Source organism: Aedes aegypti, chromosome 2, assembly GCF_002204515.2.
Source record: "Aedes aegypti strain LVP_AGWG chromosome 2, AaegL5.0 Primary Assembly, whole genome shotgun sequence".
In the NCBI taxonomy this organism is placed as follows: Eukaryota; Metazoa; Arthropoda; class Insecta; order Diptera; family Culicidae; genus Aedes; species Aedes aegypti.
Window position 1 is genome coordinate 266,380,141 of NC_035108.1, and position 14,613 is coordinate 266,394,753.

Sequence of the window (14,613 nt, forward strand, 5' to 3'; positions counted from 1 at the left end):
CAAAAATTTGTATCAGTACTTCCTCTACAAATTTTCTGAAGACCACATTCACATAAAAAAAAACAAAAACGATATAACAAAATATCTGATTTTTTTTGTTATCATTAAGTAAAATCTTCCAGAATCAATCCACTACGCTCATATGAAGAGGAGTATCATAAAAAGTGTCTGCAGCAAATTCAAACAAACATAGTTTTATTTAAAATTAAAAACAAAACATGGTCGACTCTATTTTCTTAAATCTAAAATTAACAAGTACAGAGAAAACTTTTTTCCTGCTTAATTGTCGGTTCGGATCATTGTGCATTGTTTAAACTGGTATTCATTAATTTAATTAACTCATTACGCGTGGTAAAGATGGGCACATTATGGATGAAGTTATGTAGTAAATCCACGTGCTCGGCTGGGATTTGAGCCCAGGACTCTTGTATGCTAGACGAGCGCTTTAGCAACTAAACTACCGAGCCACTTGGTGACCCAATAACTGAGTTGGTTACAAGTTTAGAATTCAAATCCCCACAGACCCGCGTGTGTAGTAACATGAAATGGATGGATGTGGGTTATGAATTACATCAAACCCGCCAAACACCGTGGATAAACTCATCAGTTTGATGAGTTTCCTTGCATAAAACACTTCTTTTCTGAGTTCATTTATACATTTTGTTTCGTCTCGTACACTCGTACAAAGTAAGTCGCATCAATCCGTAGCAGCTGTCAAATCAACATTTGTTATCATAAGTTAAGTCGCATAAGATCACAGGTTGGTTCGGTAGAATATTTATACACTCGTATTGTATGTTATTATTCATCACATAATATATGCACGCATATCGCCTCCACTTTTGTACGTAGAAGGCCTTTTCGCGACATCTTATAAGTAAAATTTTGCACATATGAAGCCTCTAGGTGATTTCGTTATACGTACATTTTGGTTGTCTGGGAGGGGTCTGTGTGATCTGTGGGGATTTGAATTCTGAACTTGTAACCAACTCAATTATTGGGTCACCAAGTGGCTCGGTAGTTTAGTTGGTAAAGCGCTCGTCTAGCATACAAGAGTCCTGGGCTCAAATTCCAGCCGAGCACGTGGATTTTTTTTTCATAATTTCACCCATAATTTGTCCATCTTTACCACGCGTAATGAGTTAATTAATTTAATAACCATGCAGATTCGATTACCGAACAGCTCAATATAAGCATTAATTTATGATATTCATTGTTACTGCAAATCAACTTAAAAAAAATCGAACATGCTTAAAACTTCCATAAAGCAAATACATTATATAGTCACGAGTGGTGGGTTTCAGTACTTGTTTTAAAAATGTAAAACTTGTAACATTTAAGTTTCCAGATGATTTTATGATTGATATCCCAGAAATTGAGCAACCCAAAATACGTTATATGATTTTGAAAGATCATATAGGAGAAAAGCACTAATTTTCGACCCTTAAAGTACAAAGTACCGTGCTACTTCGAATTGCCGTACACTCTAATTTTTAATTGCGTTTTTAGACTAAATGCTGTTTTTTTCGCTTAAGATCCATGATTTCTACATTCTTAATTAAAGTTGACGAAATAATAATTCTTGGGTGAATTGAGAGCGGTGTCCGGGATTCGAAGCGTTCGGGCAATTCGAATCAACACGGTAGGCGAAAATCGTATGAATGGGTCAAAAACTAGTCGAAAATTAGTGCTCATCCCCTAGGAGTATACGATTTGAGAGGACTAGAACTTACCCAGAAACATAACATTCCAGTATTTAAGTTTTCAAAAGAGACTGTCACATACCTAAGAGAAAAGCACCTAGTGCGCGCAGATGGATTTGCATGTTGCTTCCACAACTTCGATGGGGAGATATGCTTCTATTAACGAATTGTTCCACTTTCCAATCTGCTGAGGAGAAATGCATACAACTCCTCGGAAAGCAACGCTGCCTCTATTGCTTCAGCTCCGATAGTAGTTTTCTACGCGCACGAGTTGCGGCACTCGCTGGTGAAGGTTTGAATTTTGCCGAGATTTGTTGGAATGAAATTCCACTTTCACGGCTTGTGCAGGCAGATGTTACATTTTCTTCCACGACTTTCCACGATCCGGAGGCAATTTTCTTGCTACTTTCACCGACAGCCAACGTAACAACAATCACTGGGATGCTGTCATACGTACGCGTGTATTGTAAAATCTGTGTTTACCGGCTGCACGCGGTGGTGTTTTCACTGATAATGCGTAACGGACCAGAGTAATCGAAACGGAAGTATGCCGACGTTAATTACTTTTTATTGATTGTTTATGACACAATATAAATAGGAGATTCCTTGCTGCCTGGTTATTTAATACAACGGAAATACAACACATGTAGAAGGAACGTGGTTGAAGCAGTAATGCACTTTTAGTACATATATAGCGAACCACTCCAGTAGAGAACCTATTATATTGCTTCTATTTTAATTATCCACGTTGATTCGGCAAGGTGTCACGTTTAACGCCAATGTGATGCAGGGCTATGACTTATTACAGAAATATCAGGGCCATTGCGGCAACTGAAGAGCTTGCTCAGGATTATTTTTAGATTTATTTTACATCATAACCAGATAACACTGGAGTGACCTGGTGTCAGAGAGTGGTGAAGTATTATTCAAATTCTTGAAGCCCTCTTCCTACAATAGGATAGAGGGAGTCACTGTGGACGATACAAATATATCATTCAGTTCCTAAAAATAATCTCTAAACTATCTGCAGCCAATTCAAAATTATCTTTTTTACAAACACTTCCGATCCAAAGATTGAGGATTCTCAAGAAAAAAAGGTAGTATTAATAGACATTAATAAATTTTTAGTTATAATCAAATATTTAGGCATGGTGTCAGCCTGAAAGTTTGTGAGGATGTATAAAATATATCCCCTATAACCCAATAACAGATTTTGTCATCGAAATTTGTACCAATTAGCACAATTTGTTGAAATTGATGAATTTATATTAAATGTTAGGAAAACTCATTGGAAATTGCCTACATTTAAAAGTTTCACATGGAAATTTATTTACTTCTTATGTTCATAAACATAGTATTGTTGAGAATTTGGCATGCATATTTGGATTCAGGGAGAGTGATAGTTTGTGTGGTTATTCATTTAAATGAATTTATAGAATTAAAATGCATTTATTTGCTCAGAAACGACGAGCAACACATACATCATTTATGCACATCATAGACAATAAATTAAGAGGAAATGAAGAAGGAAATTTTTGTTGAAATTTTCGCTCATTTGTCAACTATCTACCTGTATTTCGATATTTTATCCTTCGATATACGGACTGATTTCTGAAAACATAAAGATTTGGAATAGCTCAAAAAAGAGTGAGAACACCAAACCAGTTTAGCAAGGTTTTCACGTACAAAGCATTAGGAGCCGTTCATTAATTAGGGGATAATTGGTGGTTTGTGGTTTGAGATTTCTTAAGCGCCATACAATTTATTTTTAATTTTCACACAAAAAAACTTACCATGGGAGAAAAAAAGGTTAAAAAACCTGAAAATTGCCATACGTAATTAATGGCCAGCCAACAATCCCAGGTTACCATCATTTTCCAGAATGTGTTTCTGACAGGTTTTGTAGCTTATAAGAAATGTGGCACTTTCTACTTTTCCTGTCGGACCGCGAAAAACAGTAAAAGATTTTAAAAAAATCATGTGCAAACAAAATAAAAATGGCAAATACAATTGAATTTGCGAGAAAAATAAAGAATTGTTTTTGCTTTGAATTTACCTTACGATAAACATGCGAAAAAAAAAGTCGATTGGCGATGAATTTCTTGGCCTATAGGGATAATATGGTCCTAAAGCCCTGTCTCAGTTTTAGTACCATACGCTTAAATTCTGTCCAAAAACACATGTTTACTCAATTTTTAAATGCTTTTCTTTGGTGTACGGCCACAAAACATTTTTTCTGATTTTTGAGATTTTGTCACATCCCTGGCTTTAAACTCAAATTTTGGGTGTATTTTGTTTAGCGTGCCCCTTCCGAAATGTCAAATAGGATCAACCCCAGTGTAAAAAAGTTGAGCCCCTGTGGCGTTTTTCTAGACTTAGTTAACGTCAAACATGGTCAAAAGTGTCAAGCTTCGTCGAAGAAAGTAGAAGAAAGAACACGCTCTATCGTGTTATTTAATAAAAACAAGCTTTTATCAAAAATTGTTGGACCCTATTCGTCTATTGTTGAACAACCAAATATATCGCGTATTGTTGAACTGCCTATTGTGTATTCCTTATGGCGTGCTCGTTAAATAACGAGTATTATAGTTGTCCAAAAATTGTCGAAATACTCTTACTGGGGGTATTTTCATGGGGCACTAACGAAAGCAAGGTTGTAAGGCCACAAAAAAGAGAGAGAGAGAGTAAAAGTAGAATCAGTAGAAAAAGAATAATGAGAAAATAAGAAGAGCAGCAAGGTAAAAAGGCATAATCCGCCCCCCTTAGAGCAAAACGGCTCTTTTGCAGTTGCAAAGGCATTACTTCTATAGAATTTTATGTCAATGTGTTGTTTATTAGGTTGGTTATGCTCTGCATTCATTTTTCTGTTAACAGGTAGCTTTTAAAATGGGTAAAGACGTTTGTAAATGGTTCAAATCTTGACGTTTTTAAACAACCCGAGCAATATGCCCCTCCCGTAGAAAAAAGGTCTACAGCGTAGTTAAAATGTTTCCAAAAAGAGTTAAAGCAACTGGTAAGCTGAGAATGGCTAATTAGCGGTCGTTTTCCTTCCATTTTTTTTGTTATAAGTACATTAGTAAAGAATGGGTTTCATTCACCTTGGCTTGCTTACTGAACGCAAAATTTCAAGCCAAAAATCTGATTTTCGATATTTTTGGAATATTTAACCTCTTCATTCGTTAATTATTGCTAAATTTAGACTTTGTGGAAGCTAACATTGACAAAAAGTACCAATGGCTAAATTGTAAACCCAAACTGATGTATTTATTATTAATTTGTTTTCGGAACTAAATTTGAATATTCAGGTGAATAATGCTGGAAAAATAGATTGTCAAAATCTTAGTTTTGGACATCAACTGTTTTCATAATAAATCTTGGAGCTATTTAGTGAAATACCTAAGTAGATGAAAACCCGAATTTAGTACTATACCATTTAGTTCCACTAGAGCTTGTATCCTTTGACAGATACGCGTATTTTGACCTCAACTGTAAGGCCGTCTTCTAGATACTAGATTCAATCTGTCGTTCAGTTTTTGAATAAAAAGATCCATAAACGAATTACGTAATTTCTGATCCAATATCTATTAGCTAAAAACTTTTCCATTGTTAAGAGGAATTTTCATGATGAGTACGTCATTTTATCTTATTTGCTCAGACAATTTTGTTTCACTGTAAATGTCAAGACATTAATACATAATAGCAAAAAATAGATCGTATTTTTAATCTGTATTCTCCCGCCAAATTTTAAATGTCGTCATTGTGACAATTGCCTTCGTTTTACCTTTAATGTTATCGTATGGTTGTCTTTTCAAGAATGTTTGTATGATGCCTCTATTCGATATTTTCTAATTTATTTGTAATCGCTTCTATGCAAATTCGAGGATTCATGTTACAGTACTCAAGTATGAAACATATCAATATTGTTTAAATTTGTTTATACATATCTCATAAACATCTATGCATTATAATCAACAACAAAATCATGCAACATTTGACTGGTGTTTGGAATTTTCATGCAACAGTAATATAATTATTTCTCACACCGACGCTCCATCATTACGCATTGAATTGTTGCACCAAACATTGGTAGGTACCCAACGGAGGAATGCCGGATCAGGCGGTACACTTTCACCGTAGGAAAACCAGATATTTGTACATAAACAACTCTCTTTTTCCATCCGATTGTGTTTTTTTTATGCTGCACTATGTTGGAAAAATAATGTAGCTGACCCACATACTTTCTTCTTTTTTCCCGCTTGCAATCGGGTGCTTTATTTTATCATCGATTCTCTCAGTTCCCCATTTGCCTCTTTCACTATGATTCGTGTTTATCATGGTCGGTTGCGCGATTCCGAAGAGCATCCCGTTCCGCCCCTCGAATGGAACCATCATTCAGCTATTTACCGCTGAAGCTCGTGAGCAAGGCATTACAAAATGAATTAACATCATCGGTCGGGATCGGCGTAGGTACCACACAAGCACCGGTAGAGTTAACAACCAGCGGCATTCGGTGGTCTTGATCATGAACATGACAGTGACACTCTCAAGCCGCCCGGTTAACCTAGTAAAAGAAGCGCGCTACTGACATGGAATGGAAAGTGCATAAGGCTTAGGGAAGGGGCAGAGAAGATCTTCAGCGTATGAATCCGAATGAGTAACAGCTTTTACAATCGTAAGACCGGTTCATATTGGTCTTATTTCATTACACCGATGCTTATCAAATGTGGGCTTTAAAGCAAATGCGGCACAGAACGAATCATTGTATTTTTTCATCCTGCTCAGTAGCTGAAGCTAGAAATTTTATCAAATTAAAATTAAGTTTAATGCTTATTCCTGATGTTATATTCCAACTGTGACAAAACTTTCTTTTCAGGTTATTGTTTTACATGATTGTTAGTTTGTATTAGTTAGAAATGCTACGTGGTAGTAGGTGATAGTGATTATTTAACGGTTTATAATAATGATTGCCATGGCAACCGAATGAGAATATATTCTCCGGAGAACAAGTGGCTTCCGGAAGAAAAATCCCTCCAATAATGTCGATCAGGATAAGAAATTTGCTAAACATCGTTCTTTGTGGTTAATTAATTTGATAAGATAGTTCCAATCTGGGAGGGAGAAACCGATACGCAATTTATGTACATCAAGGTGAGTCGAGATTCTGCTGTCACGAACTGTCACTGTGAGCCCGGATTTTAAGGAATGGACAAACATGCGAAAAGCGCTTAATTGATCAAAACATATTTTTGAATTTCATAAAATTTGACAAAAAGTCGATTGAGAATCTATACATGCTTATTGAAAAGTAATGCCACGAAAGCCCCTTTTATTCTGATTGAATATAAAGTATTCAAACAAGCATCATTTTACTTTTTCAAACAAAAACGAAAATTAAATGCAGAGAAAACTTTGGCCCTTTTTCAATGTTTGTCCAAAAAAATCAAAGGTACACAACGAAAGAAAACTAGCGATTTTCAACAAGGCTGCCTTGATTTTCGTTGCCAAGCTTTAGTTTTCTTGCAGTTAGAAAAAAGTTTGTGTCATAATTTCGTGTGTAGTATCTGTGCCTCCCTCCCAGGTTCCAATAAAGTTGTGAAGATTTTATCTTCTTCTTATTCTTCTTCTTCTTTCTGGCATTACGTCCCCACTGGGACAGAGCCTGCCTCGCAGCTTAGTGTTCTTATGAGCACTTCCACAGTTATTAACTGAGAGCTTACTGTGCCAATGACCATTTTTGCATGCGTGTATCGTGTGGCAGGTACGAAGATACTCTATGCCTTGGGAAGTCGAGAAAATTTCCAACCCGAAAAGATCCTCGACCGATGGGATTCGAACCCACGACCCTCAGCTTGGTCTTGCAGAATAGCGGCGCGTTTACCGCTACGGCTATCTGGGCTCCTCAAGATTTTAAATAAAATATTGAATGATTACAGTTGAAGCTTGTTATAGCGACAACTTTTATTTCGACAAAGCTCTCTATATAACGACATTTCCTACGGCCCCTTCAAATTCCCATACTATATGTATTTTCCCAAGTAAACAAATAGCACTATAATTCACCCTGCGTGCTAATATAGTACTATTATACTGATGATATGCCTTATATTAGCCGTATATTAGCCCTATAAGACCAAAAAGGTGAATCAGCGGGCTAGTGGTTACTTGGGTTTTATAGCGACCAATTGCGATGTGCCGCGAACTGTTATGGTTCACGAATTTTTAAACTCTCTGAATATAGTTCGATTGGCTCATTCGGATCAAAATTCAAACACTGATTGAACTTTAAAGCAAGAAATACTTCAAGTTTATACATATCAAGATATTTTTAATCTATAACAATACTATAACAATAAATATAGCATCAGCAGCATTCAATGCGAACATTTAACATATTCAACTGTGACCTAATGGCCACAACGCTAAAATGTGCTGGAAAAAGGATTCTTCTTCTTTCTGGCATTACGTCCCCACTGGGACAGAGCCTGCCTCTCAGCTTAGTGTTCTTATGAGCATTTCCACAGTTATTAACTGAGAGCTTACTATGCCAATGACCATTTTTGCATGCGTATATCGTATGGCAGGTACGAAGATACTCTATGCCCTGGGAAGTCGAGGAAATTTCCAATCCTGAAATGATCCTCGACCGGTGGGATTCGAACCCATGACCCTCAGTTTGGTCTTTCTGAATAGCTGCGCGTTTACCGCCACGGCTATCTGGGCCCCACAAGGATACGTCTACTAATTCTAACGATACGTCTACTAGTTCTAACGTTTTAATTGAAGTTATATTCAATTGATATTTTGTAATTTAACTATTTGAAATTTGAATCATACGTAAAGAAATTGAACAAGGAATTATGACTCCACTCTTTATAACGACATTCAATTTCTTTGTAACTACAGTCAAAGCTAGTTATAACGACATCGCAAGGGACCGTCGTAATAGAGAAATGTTATTACAGAGAATAGTTATAACATCAAAATATTTTTCAAGGGACCGAAAAATGTTGGTATAGAGTGCTTTTGTCGCTATAAAAGTTGTCGTTATAACGAGCTTCGACTGCACGTCACTTATAGCGATATCTCCATATAACGACGGTCTCTTGCGATGTCGTTATAGCAAGCTCCGACTGTAGTTTACTCTTTGTTTCAACATTTATTTAGTTTTGGTTCTAAGAGTTTCATTAAATTAATGAAAGAATATTTTGGTGGTACGAATGCTACTCAAGTGAGAGATTTTCGCTCCAAATATCATAGGAAACGATCGAGATTTGAAAAAGTTATGACTATTTGCTGTTTTGGTTGTAATAATTGCAATTTTTGATCGAGCTTCTATCGCATGGAACAACATAAAAATTAAAGCTTCTCCAACTTTTTATGTAAGGACGTAGTTAGGTATATTGTAACGATGCTTTAAGGTTTATAAGCTTTTTGCATGAATCTTAGAAAAACATTCTTGTTTCATAGTGGTGCGAAGTTCGAATCAGCGAGGCAAAAGTTTGAACCATATATATTCTTACGGAAGAATTTGTAAATTGCTTAAAAGCAACAAATTACCCTTAAATTTTAAAGAAACCTGCCTGATCGTGCAAAAAAAAGTCACCACAATTTTACGCTTAAACTTAGTTTGAAAAAAAAAAAAAAAAAAAACTGTTATTTGTGGGTATTTTACAATTAACCCTATTTTGAGAAAATCTCTCGTCAACATGTATTGTGCATTTTGATGCAAACAGTACTTTATGATTAGTTAAAGGGTAACAATCAATTATAATTTTTTATCAAATATTATTTTAAAATAGAGAAATATTTTGACACAGCTTTGTCTATCTAAATTTTAGCAAATATGTTGAAGGTCCACTGGTAGAACACTTATTCCGTTTCAACTGTTATATTATTTTTTCTAGAATGAATTAAAGGTCGAACTTTTACCCCACTTTAATCTAAATGTAAGGACAAAATCCACAATTTGTAATAGAGGATACTATTATGTCTGCAATTTCACCCACGATTTATGCAAGTGCTATGCTATATGCTAGATGCTAAAGCAAATTTTTGAGATGTTAATAAAAATTATAAAGTCACAATTCTGCCCACAATAAATCTTGAATAAATAGAAATTGTGGGTGTTATTTTTAAAATATGTCTTTCCTCATAATTTTTTTAACTATTCCAGCGTTAAATTTGACACACACATTTGATGATTTAAAATAAGAATGTACTGGAAAATTCATAGTCTTGCATGCACAATTATTCTTACCGTAATTCGGGGCATGTGTAGTCTGTCAAGAGAGCTATGAATTGATTTAAATTATCAAAATTCCTGTGTTGCATTATCTGGTAGCTTCTCTCGATTTTCCCTAATTTTGGTTTCATTTTGAAGATAATTATACCATGGAAAAACAGGGTTTTAAGAAAGTGTTTGATGAACTGTTGAAGAGTTCCTCTCCAAACAATTAACTATTTCTTTTATTCCTCTTTAAGCTTTTATTGAGAAATTTTCAGTTAAAATTATATGCGATTAAGTGACATAGTATTAAATAAACGTTTACTTCCTAAAGCGTTGCGTATTTTATGGTTTATGTACATCAAAAATGTACTCAAAATTGAAAATCTATGATTTATCAATCCTATTATTGTAATGGTTGACTGATTGATGTGGATTGACGCATGAAACTGGATGTGTACCACTTGCCCCGTTTAGCGAGGTAACTGCGTCTAATGGTTCAATCTAATACTTATTTTTCTAAGGTTTTTACAATTTCTAAATTAGTCGATCAGATTCACACACACATACACACCAGCAAATATGTTGCCGAAATGTGATTGTGTTGTTGAATTTGAAAAATATTTACATTTGAAAATTTTATTGAACGATTTGTTTGAACTATCGTTTTGTTGGTCCCACTTGCCCCGGGGTACCTTATATATGTAGAGTGGAGCAAATATTTCTTTGAGAGGTTTCTAGCTCAATTCAAGGTAAATTTTGGATTTGGAAAAGTTATGGTTTCTTATTGTTCTCTTGAGGCAAAAATTGTGATATTCGATCTTACTTCCTTAATATAGAACAAAATAAAAATAAAACCTTATTCATTTTTTTATGCAAAGGTGTCCCAGTAAACACACCATCGTATATAATAGGATATAAGAGTACAAATGTGGAGGCGATATACGTACATGCGCCATAAGACTGCATGCAATATGTACGTATATCGCCTCCACATTTGTACTCTTATATCCTATTATATACGATGGTGTGTTTACTGGGGTAGTAGGTCCTATCATATACACTCCGGTACAAATATTTTGGTTCACCCCTAAAAGCATACAAATGTGTTTTGTCCATATCTTTGTGATAACACATCTAATTGGAATTCTTCGTAAATATTTCGACCGAAATTTTTTGTCAACGGAATTTTTGCTTGTAGTTGTGACTTTTCAAAAAGTGCACTGAAAAAACATATGTTCTTTTCTCAGTATTTCATCGACCAATATTTTAAATTATTGCTGCATTGGAACCGAAATCTACTTTTCTTTAAAAAAAAAAAACACTTTCCACATTTTGACGAAAAAATCTGAGAACTATTTGAAATAAAATAGGCATTCGAGTCATAGCGCAAAAGGTTTGGTCATCTCTCTGTATGGTGTATAAATGTATTTAAGTTAAAATGAGTAATAAAAATTTGCAAAATGTTCAGTCGCAGTTGGCATAGATTTGATTTAATTTGTTTGTGATTTTGTCTCATATTGCTGCACATCAGTAATACTTGTAAATATAAATATTCGCTACGCAAAATATTCATTGCTTGTCTAATCCAGTAAAGAATCTTTCAAAAATTCTTGGAAAGAACTCACGAGGAATACCTTTGTTATTATTTCACGATCATTCAGGTAACCATGGACATTTAAGGTGATTAAAAAATGAAGCCAAACTTTGAATTTTGTGTGCACAAGACGAGAGTATCTGACAAAAGTTCGCGTTGAAAACCAATCAAATTGCTTGCTTGCTGGTGGTGATCAATGGGATAGATTTTCAACGCGAGCGCTGTTTGATTCTCAAGTCTTGCGCTCTTGAAAATTTGAGAAGCCACACCTAAAATTTTCAAGAGCGTTCTTTAATCACCTTAAGGGATTCCTCTTCCGATTCCCTTGGGGATTTCTTCTTCAATTATTTCCGTACTCTTTCAGTGTTTTCTCCAAGAACTGCTTTACCAGTTTTCTTTGGGTTTCTCCTGGGATACCCATGGAATTTTTTTCCCGAGTTTAGTAATTACTATTCAGCAGATTTTTTTTCTGAAGTTAAAAAATTCCTACTTGAGAAAATCGTCAAAAATTCAAGCATTTCTATCAAGTTTCTAGTGGAATACTTTCAACAGTTCATTCAAAAACTTTTCCGCGAGATTACTCAAAAAAAAATCGAGTAGTTTGTCCAGGGATTTCTTTAGATAATTATACTATTGTTTTCCCTGGGATGTCATCCTAGAACTCTTACGAAAAAATCACCACATATTTATCCCAGTATTTGTAGGGATTTTTTTTCTTGAAACGGCACTACTGATGTACCGGGGATATTAAAATATCAATAGATTTAATTAAAGATTAAGCAATTCATTCTTGAACTTCTTGAATCTGCAGAAATTCCATCAGGTATTCTTTTGGGACTGGATATAATTCCATAAATTTCCCTAAATGTTAATTGTTAAATGTTGTATAATTTGAAAATCTAATCATTTTTCATTTTAAGTTCTTAAACTACTCCAAGAATATCTCAATAATTTTATAAGGGTTTTTTTTACAAATAACTCAACGAATCACTCCATATCTAATATCTATGTTCATATGCAGATTTCTAGAGTAAAACAGACACAAAAGTTTTGGAAAAGCTTTCAATGAAATTTTTTTGGATAATATCAGCTTTAATTGAATTCGGTAAAATACCTGCCGGAAAGATCTAGAATCTACCGTAGCGTTGCCGAAACATTTGATGAAATTCCTGACCATATACCTCACAGAAAAACTCAAGTGTTTTTTATATGATTTAGTACAAACTTTATTGTTCTTCTATTGTTAATGAAGAAAAAAATATCTACTAGCAGAAATTTTATACAATCTTTGTAGGAGGAACTATTTTTGATTATTGTGGCAGAACTGCAGAAGTTAAATGCGACAATATTGGCAGTATTTTTCAAGATCATTGTCAAGATAGAAGATTTTACTAAATTTTAACCTTGGAGGAAATTTTTGCAAAACTTCTATAGTTTATTGAGGAATTTTTAATGGACTATCAGTAATTACGTATAATAATTCTGAAAATTTTGGAAATTCCTATAATTTCTTTAGATGCTCCAAGCCATTGCTTTCTGGAGTATGAAAATGTTTTTGTAAAAAGACCTTGTCCATTATTTTTGTAAAAATTAGTCATGCGAAGGAAAAGGAAACAACAACATATTGAAACCGGTAGATGCTAGAGAAAGACAACGGGACAACAAAAGATGAGTGATAATAGTTAATCTTTCCCCTAGAAATGCATGATTACAGCATAATCAAATGAATGAAATCTAATGAATCATCAAAAATATATCAGTTAATCCCTTCAGAATTTTATTTAGAAATTATCCTTGAAATCTATCAGAGTACCTTCCTTGACTTCTGGTTTCCCCAGCATTATTTTAGAAAGCCTCTAGGAATTCCGTTTTGGAATTTCACAAGAATTCAATCGCAGAATAATATCGTATAATGAATTCTGTCAACTATTTATAAAACTATTTCCAAACCAAAGTTTCAAGCGATATCTTTATAAACCTCTTATTCCTTTCCAGTTATTTTTATAAACGTTTCTCCACAGGTTTTTTTAACCGCTTTGCTAATTTCAGAAGCAAAAGTATAATAGGGGCTTTGTAATAAATTCCCTCTGAAAATTCTAAGCCAAGAGACATTTCAAAAACACGTTTCGTAAATGTTTCTTGTATAATTCGAGGATTTAAAACAGAATTTCAAAGAAAAAAACCATAGAAGTGTTTGTGACGTACTTTGGAAAAAAAAAACTCTGAAACTCTGTTGATGTTGGATATTTTTTTTGAGAAACCCATTTGAAGAATTTACTAAAAGATTCTAGTAGAATTTAGAGCAAAATAACTCAGTATGAGATTTTACAGAATCAATTAATTTTTAGAGGAATTGTGAGAAAATACTTTAAACTTTTGAAAGGTTGTTTTTTTTAATTGATTTATTTTGTGGATAAAAAGTAGACATAAACGGAATGATTATCCACCAGGAGGAATTCACGTTGAAAATATGAGTAAATCTTACAATATGATTTGACCTATTTGAGCAACATTTCAGAGAGATTTGAGCAACAATTCAGATACCATCCTACGGTATTGTTAAGGAATTTGATTATACTAAAATCCTTTTTCCCTGCCTCCCTCCCCCTATTCATACGCCAATATGTGTAATATCTTTGTCCTTGGGCACCCTACTGAGTATTCTATATGTATCGAAGAATATTTGAGACTGGAGATATATAACGTGAATAAACATCCAATATTTGTCAGAAAATTAGCTCTTTTGTATACTGTGTATCAAAACGATTTTCATCATGTTCACGGAAACGGATTTCAATAACCTTTATTTCTAACAATATCTGCTTATGGTGGTGCGATTTCAACAAAATATACTCATCTATGTGCGCCAATAGATCCCATTAACCTTGGAGTTGGATAGTTTTTTATGAAAAACAGCTCATGCGTGTTTTATTCTGTTCACTATTGTATCCAGAATTTCCAATGGTTTTAATCATTGCGTCATTCCATTCCAGAAAAATTTCACATAAATTCTAGCAGGTTGAGAAAATGGCGATATAATATAAAGCAAAGCGACATACCTAAATAAACCCTAAAATTTTGAGATTTTA